A 14,444-nucleotide genomic window follows, 5' to 3' on the forward strand; every position below is an offset into this window, starting at 1 on the left:
TTCCAAATGAATTAAATAACCAAAAGTGTATGTGTGTATATATTTTACTCAATATACGCAGGAAGACACACACAACTAGGGATATGTATGTGTTCATGTATGCTTGTGTGTGTGTGCATAACTTTAAATCTTAAAGTGAGGAATACCATCCTAGACAAAAAGTTTTTAAAGTGATAATACAAACAATGTTTTGGTTTAAAGTCATGACAAAAATAGAATGGTAATAGAAACACAGCAACTTCTCTAGGCCAAGCAAGTAAGAGGAAAAAAAAAAAGCAACAAAGATAAAGAAGCCAATAGGATAAAGGTCTTGCAACATATATATCTCTAAGTATTCAAATACTTATAAGCAATTATACAAATTGATAAGAAAAATTACAAAACCCCAAGTTTATCTTTTCCCATGACTAAAATTTAAGTTGGCTTCCACCTAACATGATCTAGCAGTTACTATTTCAACTACAAATGTACTCACTCTGTTCCCAATGGGAGATAATGTACCGCCACACCACATACTGCATTCTAGTTGCATAGTGATGTTATCTCTAGCTACTGCTTTTCCTCTGGTCCTCAAGATAGACCAGGTGATGGTCTTCATTATCCTGCAAACTTTGGGCTAAATGAGAAAAATAATCATCCCCAGTGTAGCAGATATCCAATTTTGGACAAAGAAACACAACTATGATTAGATGGTTATGAAAAGTTGTCAAGAAAAGAATTTCTGGAATCAGACTGTCTGCTTTTAAATTCCAGTTTTTACCATTTACTAGTGGTAGAACTACATGTGTGTTATTTCACACCTCTGTGCCTTGTTTCCTCATTTGTAAGAGAGAGTCTGTAAGAGCTGACATTTTCTCTGTGTGCTTGTGGTAGAGCCAAGACTCTTCAAAACACTGTATATGTGTTAATTCATTGAATCTTTACAAACACCTCATGTGGGAGATGCTATCTGTATCCCTATTTTAAAGCTGGAGAATAGGAACCACGGAGGGGCAAGGTGACTTTTGCAAAGTCAGAACTGAAAATTGGTAAGGCCAAGAAGAGATCTCGGGGGCAGCAACTTACCTCAGCATCAGATCAGAGAATCATCTGCGTCCTGTAAAGGAGAATGTTCTTGTATAGCAAATCTGGCTGCCTAGTGGGTCGTGTATAAGGAGGGCTCACCTGGTATCTGGTGCTTCGGAACTCCTCTGAGGGAAAAGCTGGAGAGGGGTCCATACAGGTATGAATGCCCACTTAATTATAATGGTCTTCAGAATTTTTGGTTACTTAGAGAGCTGAGATGTTCTACTTTGTTTGGCAAAAGTCAAGCACACGCATGTGTCTGCTATACCCAAATATGTGTGTGTGTGTGTGTGTTGTTTTGTTTCAGCTTACTTTTTTCCTCTTTGACATTCTATGGACTCTATACCTGTTCCAGTTTATTTGTTTGCTCGTCTGATCTGCCTAGAAATCCCTCTCCAGATTCACTGCTTTGCAAGTTACTGTCTCGGATAACCCACATGGAAAGCTTTATTGCTGAGCAAGCCTGGAGCCTTCCCCACGCCTCTTCTAGCCTGAGGGCACTGGTGGTATGCAGTGTTCCTCGGGAGTGGGGCTGCAGGGATCTTTTCTTCCATAATATGTTTTAGCTCATCTCCCCATGTCCCCTGTCACATAGCAACACTAATTACGCTTTACACAGGGAGATACTACAGAGAGCTTTCACATAGGTTGCACAGAAGAATCTGGGTGGTTGTGCTTCTACAGTCCTCTAAGGTCCTCTCATATGTCCAAACTTAATTCATCGGGACGATTCTACTTGCCAATCAGTAGACCTTATACTTTTAAAGGTCAAACAGTAAGATATCCTGTGGTTTCGAATAAGAAATGATCGATTTCTGGCAAAGCATCACTCCAAGCCACGTGTGTCTTTTTTTCCAATAGGGTATGAAGTCCGGATTTTCATTTCTGTTTTAAGCTTAGCACCCTGAGTCTACATTTTTCCTCTTTCCTTATGGATTAAGGCAACCATTGTATTTGCTTTTTCTGAAGCATGCATGTCATGTGACACAAGGTCTAGCCTTCTTAAAATTTCAGGGGACAACTTCGTTAGTTGATTTGTATTTCATTACATAGTGGTGATAGGTTTATGCCTCATGGCTGGGAAAACCTCACTCTGCTCTCTGTAGTCTCACTTCCGGGTATCTGATGCCTGCAACTAAATTCTTTCTCTTATAGTGATTGTTACCTTCAAAGGACAAGGACCACTAAAACCAGCTGAGCCATAAAGGGGAATTCATAGGTTTCCCTCTCAGCAGCCAAGGAATATATATCACCCAGCTCTATTCAACAACCTGACTCAGGGTCTGGTAATCCCTGACCCGATGTTATTCTCCGTGTCTTTGATGCAACATGGGCTCATGGCTCTTTCTCACTCATACCTCTGAATCGCCTCTCATAGAAACACATTCTTGGAAGATACCTCATTGGCAAGGACTAGGTCAACTCTTCATCCCTTATCCAGTCATCTGTGGCTAAGAGGCTGAGCCATTTTTACTTAGATAGAGGTCTTGCCTATGGCTTCAGCATGTGTGAGAGAGAATGCGACAAGAATGGGGGGAAATATATAAAGCAATATTATCATAACAAAACCAAGGATATACCAAATTTAAATTCACAAAGGATGAGCCCAATCAGAGACAAGAAGAAGAGTGGTCTGAGAGTCAATATAATCCAGTGGCTAAAGATACAATAGAATGGTTGGGTTCAGGTAGCAGATTTGGATTGGAATCTCAATTCTTATCACCAGCTGATTGACTCTGAGCAAATTATTTAACTTCTCTGGGCCTCAGTTTCCTCTTTTATAGAATGTAGAAACTTTTTTTAGAATAAAAACAAAATTCCTTAGTATAATTTTATTATTGATAGGCTGTAACAAGATGTCCAGTCCATAATAAGTGATCAAAAATGTATAGCTAAACAAATAAAAAAATAGTTCCATGGTAATTATCATGAGCATGCTATGATGGCCTACACATGAGTTGTGTCTTTCCACAGCATCAGCTTTACTCAATCCTCAAGCAAAGTTAATCATAATTATGAAGCCAGTTCAGGATTCCAAACTCAATGACATTTTACCATGTGATTAAATTTGGCTTCTTACACAGCACACAGAGCAGGACCAAAGACAAGCCATACAACAAACAAGATAACAGAAGGGTGCAGGAAGTTAATGAACCAAAGACGAAGTCAGTCTGTGGGCGCACGGTTGAGATAAGGCATCCGTCTGGTCAGGTCAGCTCTTCGCACTTATTGCCTACTATGTTCAAGCAGTGAAGGATCTCAGTTCTATTCTGAGATCCATTGGGCAGAGCCTTTGGCGGAAGCTGACTTTTTTAAGTGGTCAGACATAGAGGGGTCACGTTTGAAGAGTTTGACAGTTTGCTGCAAAAATCCTTCCCTTTTTAAAAAGGTTGGGTCTCTGCAGACCTCTGGTTCTGCCAGTTATCAGTTCTGGGATGTCAGCTGACGTTGGTCCCGGCGATAGCTCATCGCTGCAGTCCCTTACGTGCTTGACACAGGCTCTGCTTGACATGAGAGACTCCATCTTGCTCTCTACAATGACTTATAAAATGAACATAGTAGAGGGAAGCAGGACTGATGAGCAGTAGAGATGCTGAAGAAGACAGAGTAAAAACATCATTTGCTCTTGACAATTAGAATTCCTGTTATCAGAAAGGTTTTGATTATGGCAGCTGTTGGAAGAGAGGGTAGGAAGGAAGATGTAGATGGAGAGCATTACAGTTCTTTCAAGCCCATATTGCTTATGATTATGGAAAGAGTAGGGTACCAAAAGGAGAAGTCAGCATATGTCGACAGCATCTCACTGCTACTTATGGCATTTAGGAAGTAACATGTATGATGGTTGGCCTAAAAAGAAATCTCAACAAACAATATTTTTCAACTCTTATCCCCCCTTTCAGATAGAGATTTTTTAAGGTGTAGAAAGTTATACCAGGGGCTCTTCAATAATATGAATCCTGACAACATCCTGCCAATTATTGGGGGCAAGATATGTATGTATATCCTTGCTGCCTAGCATGGTGCCTGATACATAATTCATGCTTAAAAAGGGAAGAATTCTTTCACTTTCCTTTCTTATATATTTTCAACAAATATTCATTTAGCATTGACTGAGTGTCTGGAGATTCAAAAAAATAGGATGCAGATTTCCTTCACACATACATCACTCTAGTGGCTGATGTATGTTTTGAAATACTATTAGCTGGTGCTCACAAGTACTAAGGGAATGATTAATTTTGTGAAAAATACTTTCTGGGGGAAATGACATTTAAAATGCATCTTGAAAGTTGATTGGAAATTCATGAAAGAGAAAGACAAAGGGATTATTCCAGTAAGAAGGAACAGCAAAAACAAGTTAAAGATGAAAAAGCAGTTTATTATTCATTTGAACTATGCTCCCATGTGATTATTTACAAACCATAAGATACTTCCAGATTTATTTGTGATATTGGGAATGTGATGCATTTTGGTCGTATTTTAAACATTTATATATCTCAGTAGTGAGGGAATGCTATAAATACCAGTACTCTAACTGCACCCACTATGTGGTTAAGAGACTTAATGAAAAATTAAGCTTTCTGGAAAAATAATTACCATAGATTGCATAAGATGTATTTGATGACCGAACACACCATATTTGATTACTCATCTTCTGTAATGTGAAATAGAAATTTTAAGATAAATCACTAATGATAATTAAGAGAAACTAATTTTAATAGATTTGGTATGCATGTTCTTTATCCCAACACACACACACACACACACACACACACACACACACACATCGTAAACACCACGGGATTACAGAGAGATGTAATCTAGGTTAAGGGGTAAAACGTAGGATTTGGGGTTTCTGAGACCATAAATTTTAAATAAGCAATTCTTGTCTGGCCTTTTCAAGTTTCCTATATTATTATATACCTAGACCTAACAATGATATGGAAATCTTCACTGGTTTGTTAATTTTAGGTTAAAAAAAAAAAAGTTTATCACTAAAGACTATGGGAAACTACTAAAATATTAACCATCTGGTGCAACAAAAACAAAATTGGAATACCAGTGAGGAGACCAGGATTTCATCCAGATCTGAAACTTGATTTCCACAAGATACTATAAACCTTTGTTGCTTTATTTGTGAAAAAACCAGACACTCAACCACGTTTTCAGGTGAGAGACCTCATTTGAGAAAATAACGAAAGCTGAAGACATTGTTCCTTGATATTGCCCTTATTTTCTCTTTAAATATGTGTTTTCTCAACATATTTTTGGCATTCAGGAAGCAAGGACTACTGAGTCAATTATTTCCATCCCACAGAAAGGCTTGCCCAAGACTGGTGATTTGACTCTGAACAGGTTTTCTCTAATTTTTCACCATCACTGGTGGATATTGGTCTGGTGGGCAGTGGAACTGGGGCCTGGAAAATGAGATACCTAGAATTTCATCATTTTCAGGAAACAATAGTTTTAAAGAAGTCCTGTTGTTTATAGACATTCAGCTAAATTATTTTAACAGACATGTAAAATTTTTAGGCTGGTGGTTTTTTCTCTTAACCCTGTAAATATCTCATTCCACTGTCTTCTTCCTTGTGTGGTTTCTGAGGAGAAGTTGCATGTATCCTTCTTGTCCTTACGTTCTGTATAAGTAAGGTGTTTTCCTTGTGTGTGTGTTTTTTCTTTCCTCCCCACACCCTCTCAGGCTTCTTTCAAAAGTTTTGATTTTCTATAGTTTGAAAATGATATGCTTAGGTATGATTTTTTTTTTAATTCATCCTGTTGGTGTTCTCTGAGCTTTCTGGATATGTGAGCTAGTGTTTGACATTAATTTGGGGGAAATTCTTGGTCATTATTCTTTCAAATAGTCCCTCTGTTCCTTTTTCTCTTTCTCTTTCTAGTATTCTCATTATGTGTATTTTACACCTTTTGCTGTTGTCCCAGTCTTTGGAAATTCTATTCTGGGTTTGTTGTTTTTTTTTTTTTTTTTTTTCAGTCTTTGTTCTGTTTGCTTTTCGGTTTTGGAGGTTTGTATTGAGATATTCTCAAGCTAAGAGATTCTTTCCTAAGCCGTGTCCAGTCAGCTAATAAGCTTATCAAAAGCATTCTAAATTTCTGTTATAGTGCTTTTTCCTATAGCGTTTCTTTTTTGGTTCTTTCTTAGGATTTACATTTCTCTGCTTAATTGCTGTTTTGTTCTTGCATGCTGTCTACTCACTGGAGTCCTCAGCATATTATCATTGTTATTTTTTAAGATTTTTTATTTATTTATTTGCCAGAGAGAGAGACACAGTGAGAGAGGGAACACAAGCCTGGGGAGAGAGAGAGGAAGCAGGCCTCCCGCTGAGCAGGGAGTCCGATGTGGGGCTCGATCCCAGGACCCTGGGATCATGACCTGAGCCAAAGGCAGATGCTTAACGACTGAGCCACCCAGGCGCCCCATCCACAGCATATTATTCCTTGGTGTTTAAAATTCCTGGCCTGAAGATTTGAACATCTCTGCCATGTCTGGTTCTGATACTTTTGTCTCTTCAATTGTGTGTTTGGCTTTTTAGCTTGCTTTGTAATTTTTTTTTTTTTTTTTCTTAATAGCTAGACATGATATGCCCTGTGAAAGGAACTGTTGCAAATAGGCCTTTAGTAATATGATGGTGAGGTGTCAGGGGAGGGGGAGGGGCCTACAATCCTATGATTAGATCTCAGTCATTTAGTGAGCCTGTGCCCCTGCACTGTGAATTTTGTAAGTGTTTCCAAGTCTTTTTCTCCCTGCTTGGGTGTTACTGGAAGGCTGGGGTTGGCTGGGGTTGGGTTGGGTATTTCCCTTCCTCAGGCCAGTGAGGTTCTGAAACTACCTTAACAAGTAAGGCTCCAATTAAGTAGTTTCCCCTGAAGGCAGCCTTTGTTAAGAACAGAGTGCTCTGAATATTTTAGAATGGTTTCTTTCCCTGCTCCTTGCTAGAAGCATGAGTGGATTTTCCTCAGATATTTACTGCGGGAACCTGGTTCAACTCCTGGAGGTAAAGTCACCATATTGTGGGGCCCCAAAGATTGGACTGGGTCCCCCTGGAGTTTCTAACTCTCAGAGTTGGCCACACTGCGCCTCCAGCGCTTTGTCAGTTACCATTCGGATCTTTCTACCAAAGCACAGTTTCTTTAGGTGTTTTCTTCTCAGGGATCTTTGCTCCAGGAAGCCTGCATTTGCCTGTCAGTCTCTTCCATTCTGGGAGCAGCAGTTTGCCCTGTGTCTTCTCCTCTTTTATGGGTTGAAAAAGAGTTGTTGGTTTTTCAGTCTCTTCAGTTTTTCACTTGTTAGAACGGAATGGTGACTTTCAAGCTCCTTCCACCTGAAACTGGAAACCGGAAGTCCATTTATACAACTTTTATGTACCACAGACTTCTCCATATCCGAGGGATGAGGTGGTGAGTGAGTGTAGCTGCATTAAGATCCTCTGAGACAGAAAGGAAGAAGTCAGGAGGGGTGCAAACACAAGAACTTCTGTGTATATAACAGATACCAGCTTCTCTCCCTATCCCCTACAAATAATTCTAGATTTTCTTGGAAATATCTCAAAACACTTGGACATATTGAGGTACAGAAAATTGTCCTAAGCTGGGCTGGGACCTGGATTCTTATTATAGTGCTGCTTCTTACTGGTTACTGGTCATGACTTTGGCTAGAACTCAGCCTGTCTGACCCTCACTTTGTTACTAGGGACAACTGGAGCTTTCTTTCCTCACGGCTATTGTATTTCAAAAGAAATGACTTGAGTAAAAGCACGTTGAAATCTGTAAAGACCTTAAGAAATGTAAGTTATGACTATACTTTCTGGAAATTGTTTTGTAAATGACATTAGCATTTTTAAATAACCACCTGATTAAACACAATCCTGCATTTAATCCTGGCTATTTCAATATCGTGTCCATAGGCATGTTTTGATTTACGCATTATACGCAGAGCTTTGCAGCTGTTTAAATATATCCGATCATGTCTCTAACAAGTGGGACTAAGGGCAGAGGTTTTTATTCAAAGATAGATCATTAAAAAGACCCTTCTCAAATCGTTGATCGTTGACCAGTGATATTCTCAAATTCTCCAGTCAAGTCCTGGTTCTGAAATCGTTTTCATGTTGTGCCACTTTGTTTGTTTGAGCTATGCTGCAAAAATCCCTCCTGACAGTCTAACATCAAAGGAAACAATGTTGTTTCCTTAAGCAAAAAGGACAGAGCTGTGGCTGCCCAGGCTTTACAAGTGCCAACAGCATTTCTTTCTAAAGCACCTGCTGTTGCACATCAGCCTCAGCTGGCAAAGGACATGGACAATGACAGCAATTTTTTTTTTATTATTATTCCTTTCCAGGGTGTGAAAGCAGAGTCATGAATTTTATACAGAGAGCATTAATTTATGGCACGCAGACAAGCACTCGCTTTCTTCACCTCCAGACTCATGAATCGTAAATATTACTGTGGAAGGTAAGAGTACAAGTAGCTGCTATAGAAAATAATTGACAGGCAAAACCAAAGAAAGGACTCAGTTTGGAAGGTGTTCACTGTTGCAGAGCACTGGATGTGAAGCAGAAAATGAGATATACATGTCCAAAAGAAAACTAGTTACGATGGTCTTGTTCATCTCTTTATCATATCCTTCCACCAAATTTTTGTTCTCTGCCATTTCTCTAATCCTATTTGATTTATGAGAATAAAATCTAATTTTTGAAAATTCTACACATTGTTTATCCTGGCAAACCTCTATCAACTATGCAGATTTTGTACCCACCCCTCTATAAAATAAATGTACACAGTTAAATACTCACTTTGGTTCCTGCTTAGAGGTTCTGGTGATCATCTCTGAAGATCCTGCAATTTTAACCTCAGAAACTTTCAAGTTTTTAATATCAGTCTTAGTCACAGGCTGTGTTGTCTTTCACACCCACTGCTTTATGTAGATATCACATTCAGCTCATGAACTTTGAGTTAAAATCATACTTCAAATCAAAGTGCTATGCATCCCCCAAGTCTGAAATCTTTTATTGATCTGCTCCTGTCTTTATCACTGTTGTCTTTGGGGGAGCTCAGACCTCCCACTCACAAACAGAATTAGATGTCTCTTCATCAAAGCTCTGCTTACCTCCTTGGTTCTTTTTATTACGTTCTAATTTTTATGTCCATTTTTCTCCTAAGACAACCTTATGCTTTGGGACTTTTCAAGTCCTTCCTCTTCTATGTCTTCTGTCTTCCTCATCCCAAGACCTCTCTTTAAGTTCCCTTTCCGGCAGCTCTAAAAACCGAACGTTAGAAAAGTTAAGGAATTCCCTCATTTGCTCTGAAAGAAACAAGGATTAGTTTATCCTCCTTTGGAAACAGGAGATGAGATATTTATTTTTTTATTTTTATCTGAAAGAGCAGTCATAAAATTCCTATCATAAAATTGTCAACATTGTTATCGTTGTTGTTACTGCCGTTCTTGATAAACCTGGATCTGTCGGCCTCTATAAAAATAGATTTCTTTCCTTGATGGGTGGCAAAAAAGAAATGAAGAAATGCCCCTGTGCCTCTTCTTGTAAGCAATCTTAGTGTCTGGAAAAGTCTGGTTATATATTAAAGGCTGAACTCATAGGATTTCTGTTGCTCAAAAAGTCTTCTGGGCTGCTTTTCATGTTGCTCTGAGTTCCTCTTGAGATGACATAGTGACTTTACTGTTACTCTGATTGCCATAGCTTCGTGATGCTATCTTCTTTTTGATTTTTTGGCAAAATAGGAAATAAATATATGTGCATTACTTTTTGAATGTGTCGGTCTGCTTAAGAAGGGCTTAAGCCTTTCTCTTTAGATGACAAACTGCCCGCGGCACCACTACGACCACTGGCAGAATATTTACTCCCAATTCTTGTAGATGTCCCATCTCTTCTCCTCACATTTATTGACAAAAAACAGATACAATGTTTTATTTCCTTATTTTTGATATTGAGGAAGACTTCTGGCTAGTGGTATATTTCCAGCACAAGACACAATTAATTTTCCTCACATTGCCAATTTGGCTCAAACAGATTTAGAATGAACCCTGGGGACTTAAAAGATTATGAGGGGAAAAAAAAGATGATGAGGGAAGTGTGTTGGATAGTTGCACAAAACAATGTAAAGATAAAATATAAAGCTAAAAATGTAAATAATGTAAAGATAAAAATGATGTCAATATCCAAAGCCTTTTCCCAGCTTTCTCTTGCCCCCAACCTTCTTTTACCCACTTCACCCCTGGCAATTATCTGCCACCTTCTCTTTATCCTGACCACAGGCTGTAGACCATAGGTCCAGTGTTACCCTTGGGAATGATATGGGTCGGAGAGGCGCAGTGTTACTCTCTCTTCCTGAACCTTGACCTTGGTTCGGCTGTGCAGATGTCTAAATTCCATCTCAGCAAGAGCTAGAGAAGTATAGCTGAGCCTCTGGTTATCCTCACAGGGTGGACGCAATGACATCGGTGTCCGCTTTGCTCTTTGGCTAACACTAACATCTGTGCATCAGAGTGAAACTAAATTCCTGCTGGTCTTTCTTTTTTCCTCCAAAGCAAGCAGGAAGCTTATCTGTCTAATTGCCCAATGACAGTGTCTTAGTTCAATTTCTTTCATGCACTTTTATAATCCACTCTTCTCTTTCTCCCTGGATCTATAATCCATTTTTCATCCTACTATCGTTCATCCTCCTGGGTGAATTGCAAGCTCATTAGTGTGATGAAGAAGGTCCATTTTAATTTGGCACTGGCCGACTTTTTTTATACCATACCTACCAACAACCTAGGCTTCTATGACTGATTTACAAACACCGTATATGTCTCATCCTTCACTCTCATTCCTATATGCCCTGTGTCTGTAATATATTTTCTCAGTTTGCCCTTTCAGTGAACCCTGTCTTACCTTCAAGATTCAGATTAGTTATTACTTGTTCTGAAAATTCTTTCCCAATTTCAATATTTCTATCTCAGGTGCTGTTAGATGATCTTCTGACTACACACACACGTAAACTAAGATATAATTGTATTATGACATTTATCACATACTATTGTACATGTTTTTCTACCATAGCAATATTCATTTTATTAAGGGCAATAAAAAAGAATATCTCTTTTTTTTAAAAAATCTTTACATCCACAGAGTTATAGTTATGCTTGCAACACTAGGGCTGTTAAGTAAATATTATTTGAATTCACAGAGGATAGCATATCAACTGCATGAGGAATTTGATTGTCTTATATATCAGTCAGTTTTTCTGTAGTAGCAAAAGAACATGCAAATCTTAAAAAAAAAAACATGCAAATCTTAATAGTTTACAAACAACAGAATTTATTTTTCACTCCCATAGTCTTTTGATGACTATAAGTCTGCTATGTCTGCTGCAAGTCTTCTGAGCTCTATCAACCTATGAGCACCTGCTTCATATGTTTTCCCATTCTAGAACTTAGGTTAAAAGAGCAGCTTCTGCTTATAACATGCTTCTCTCATGGCAGAGCAGGATTAATGATGGAGAAACAGATGCATTTTAAAGCTTCGACTCATATCTGGCATATTGTCACTTTGGCTCATATTCCATTACTTAATCAAATCACGTGACTGAGCTTCATAGCAATGAGTCGAGGATGTAACTCCTACAGGAGGAACAGGACATAACAGGACAATAGATAGGGAGAATATATATATATATGGTATATTATATACATATTCACATACCTCAGATATTGCAGGTCTGGTTTCAGACCATCACAATAAAGCAAATATTGCAGTAAAGTGAGTCAAATTATTATTTTTTTTTGTTTCCTGGTACACATAAAAGTTATGTTTACACTACACTCTATTAACTATGCAACATAGTATTATGTCTAAAAAAAGCAATGCACATACCTCAATTAAAATACTTCATTGCTAAAACTTGCTAATCATCTGAACTTTCAGCAAGTTGTGACCTTTTTGCTGGTGTCATCTTGATGCTGATGGCTACCGCCTGATCAGGATGGTGATTACTAAGGTTTGGGTTGGATAGGGCAGTGTCTTAAAATAAGAAAGCAGTGAAGGTTGCTGCATCAATCGACTCTTCCCTTCATGAACATTTTCCCCGTAGCCTCCAAAGCTGTCTAATGGTATTTACCCACAGTAAAACTTCTTTCAAAATTGGCTTCAAAAGTTTCAGAAATCTTCTTTCAATCCTCTCAAGTCCTGCTATTGCTTTGTCAATTAAGTTTATGTAATATTCCAAATCTTTTGTTGTCATTTCAACAGTCTTCACAGCATCTTCACAAGGAGTAGATTCATCTCAAGAAACCGTTTTGCTCATCCGTAAGAAACAACTCCTCATCCATTCAAATTCTATCATAAGATTACAGCAATTCAGTCACCTTTTCAGGCTCCACTTCTAATTCTAGTTCTTTTGCTATTTCTGCCACATCTGGGGTTACTTCCTCTACTGAAGGCTTGGATCCCTCAAAGTCATCCATGAAGGCTGGAACCAAATTCTTTTTTATTTTTTTAAGATTTTACTTATTCATTTGAAAGAGAGAGAGCAAGAGAGAGAAGGAGAGAGTGCACAAGCTGGGGGAGAGGCAGAGGCAGAGGGAGAAGCAGACTCCCTGCTGAGCAGGGAGCCTGATAGGGGGCTCAATCCCAGCATCTGGAAATCATGACCTGAGCCAAAGGCAGACACTTAACCAACTAAGCCACCCAGGCACCCCTTCATCCAAACTCTTATTAATGTTGATATTTTAACCTTTTTCCAAGAATTATGAATGTTCGTAATAGCATCTAGAATAGTGAATTATTTCTAGAAGGCTTTAGGTTTACTTTTCCCAGATCCATCAAAGGAATCACTATCTATGGAAGCTATAGCCTTAAAAAATCTTTTTTCTTAAATAATAAGATTTGAAAGGTGAAATTCCATGATCCATGGACTACAGAATGGAATTGGTGTTAGCAGGCATGAAAACAACATGAATCTCCTTGTTCATCTCCATCAGAGCTCTTGTGTGCAGGTGCATTATCAATGGGCAGTAATATTTGAAAGGAATCTTTTTCTTCCTAAGCAGTAGTTCTCAACACTGGGCTTAAAATATTCTATAAACCTATGTTGTAAACAGATGTGCAGCCATCAAGGCTTTGTTATTCCTTTTATAGAGCACAGGCATAGTAGATTTAACATGATTCTTTTAAGGGACCTAGGATTTTTGGAATGATAAGTGAGCATTGACTTCAACCTAAAGTCACCAGGTATATTAGCCTTTAACAAGAGTCTGCCTGTTCTTTGAAGCTTTGAGGCCAGGTTTGACTTCTCCTCTCTCCTAGAGGATATCTTTATCCAATAGAAGGCTGTTCTGTCTACACTGAAAATCTGTTGTTTAGTGTATCCACTTTCATTAATTATATGAGCTGGATCTACTGGAGAACTTACTGCAGCTTCTACATCAGCACTTGCTGTTTCACTTTGCACTTTTATGTTATGGAGCTTGCTTCTTTCCTTAAGCCTCAGGAACCAACCTCTGCTAAATTCAGACTTTTCTTCTCCAGCTTCCTCACCTCTCTTAGCCTTCACAGAATTGAAGAGAGTTGGGGCCTTGCTCTGGATTAGGATCTGACTTGAGGGAATGTTGTGGCTGGTATGATCTTCTATCCAGACCACTAAAACTTTCTGCATATTAGAAAGAAAGTTGTTTTGCTTTCTTTTTTTTTTAATATTTATTTATTTATTTATTTATTTTTATTATGTTATGTTAATCACCATACATTACATCATTAGTTTTTTATGTAGTGTTCCATGATTCATTGTTTGCATATAACACCCAGTGCTCCATTCAGTATGTGCTCTCTTTAATATGCATCCTCAGGCTAACCCATCCCTCCACCCCCCTCCCCTCTAGAACCCTCGGTTTGTTTTGCTTTCTTATCATTCATGTGTTCATTAGACTAGTGCTTCTAATTTCCTTTAAAAACTTTTCCTCTGTGGGGCACCTGGGAGCTCAGTCAGTTAAGCATCTGACTCATGATTTTGGCTCAGGTCATGATCTCAGGGTCGTGGGATTGAGCCCCACATAAGGCTCTGCACTCAGCGGGGAGTCTGCTTGTGATTCTCTCCCTCTGCCCCTCGCCCCCACTCTCCCTCTCTCTCAAATAAATACATAAATCTTTTTCTTTAAGATTTTATTTGTTTATTTGACAGAGAGACAGAGACAGTGAGAGAGGGAACACAAACAGGGGGAGTTGTAGAGGGAGAAGCAGGCTTCTTGTTGAGCAGGGAGCCCGACGTGGGGCTCGATCCCACAACCCTGGGATCATGACCCGAGCCGACGGCAGACGCTTAATGACTGAGCCACCCAGGCACCCCAGTACAAAAATCTTAAAAAAATCCACAACTTT

This window comes from Zalophus californianus, chromosome 5 (genome assembly GCF_009762305.2).
Source record: "Zalophus californianus isolate mZalCal1 chromosome 5, mZalCal1.pri.v2, whole genome shotgun sequence".
Taxonomy (NCBI): Eukaryota; Metazoa; Chordata; class Mammalia; order Carnivora; family Otariidae; genus Zalophus; species Zalophus californianus.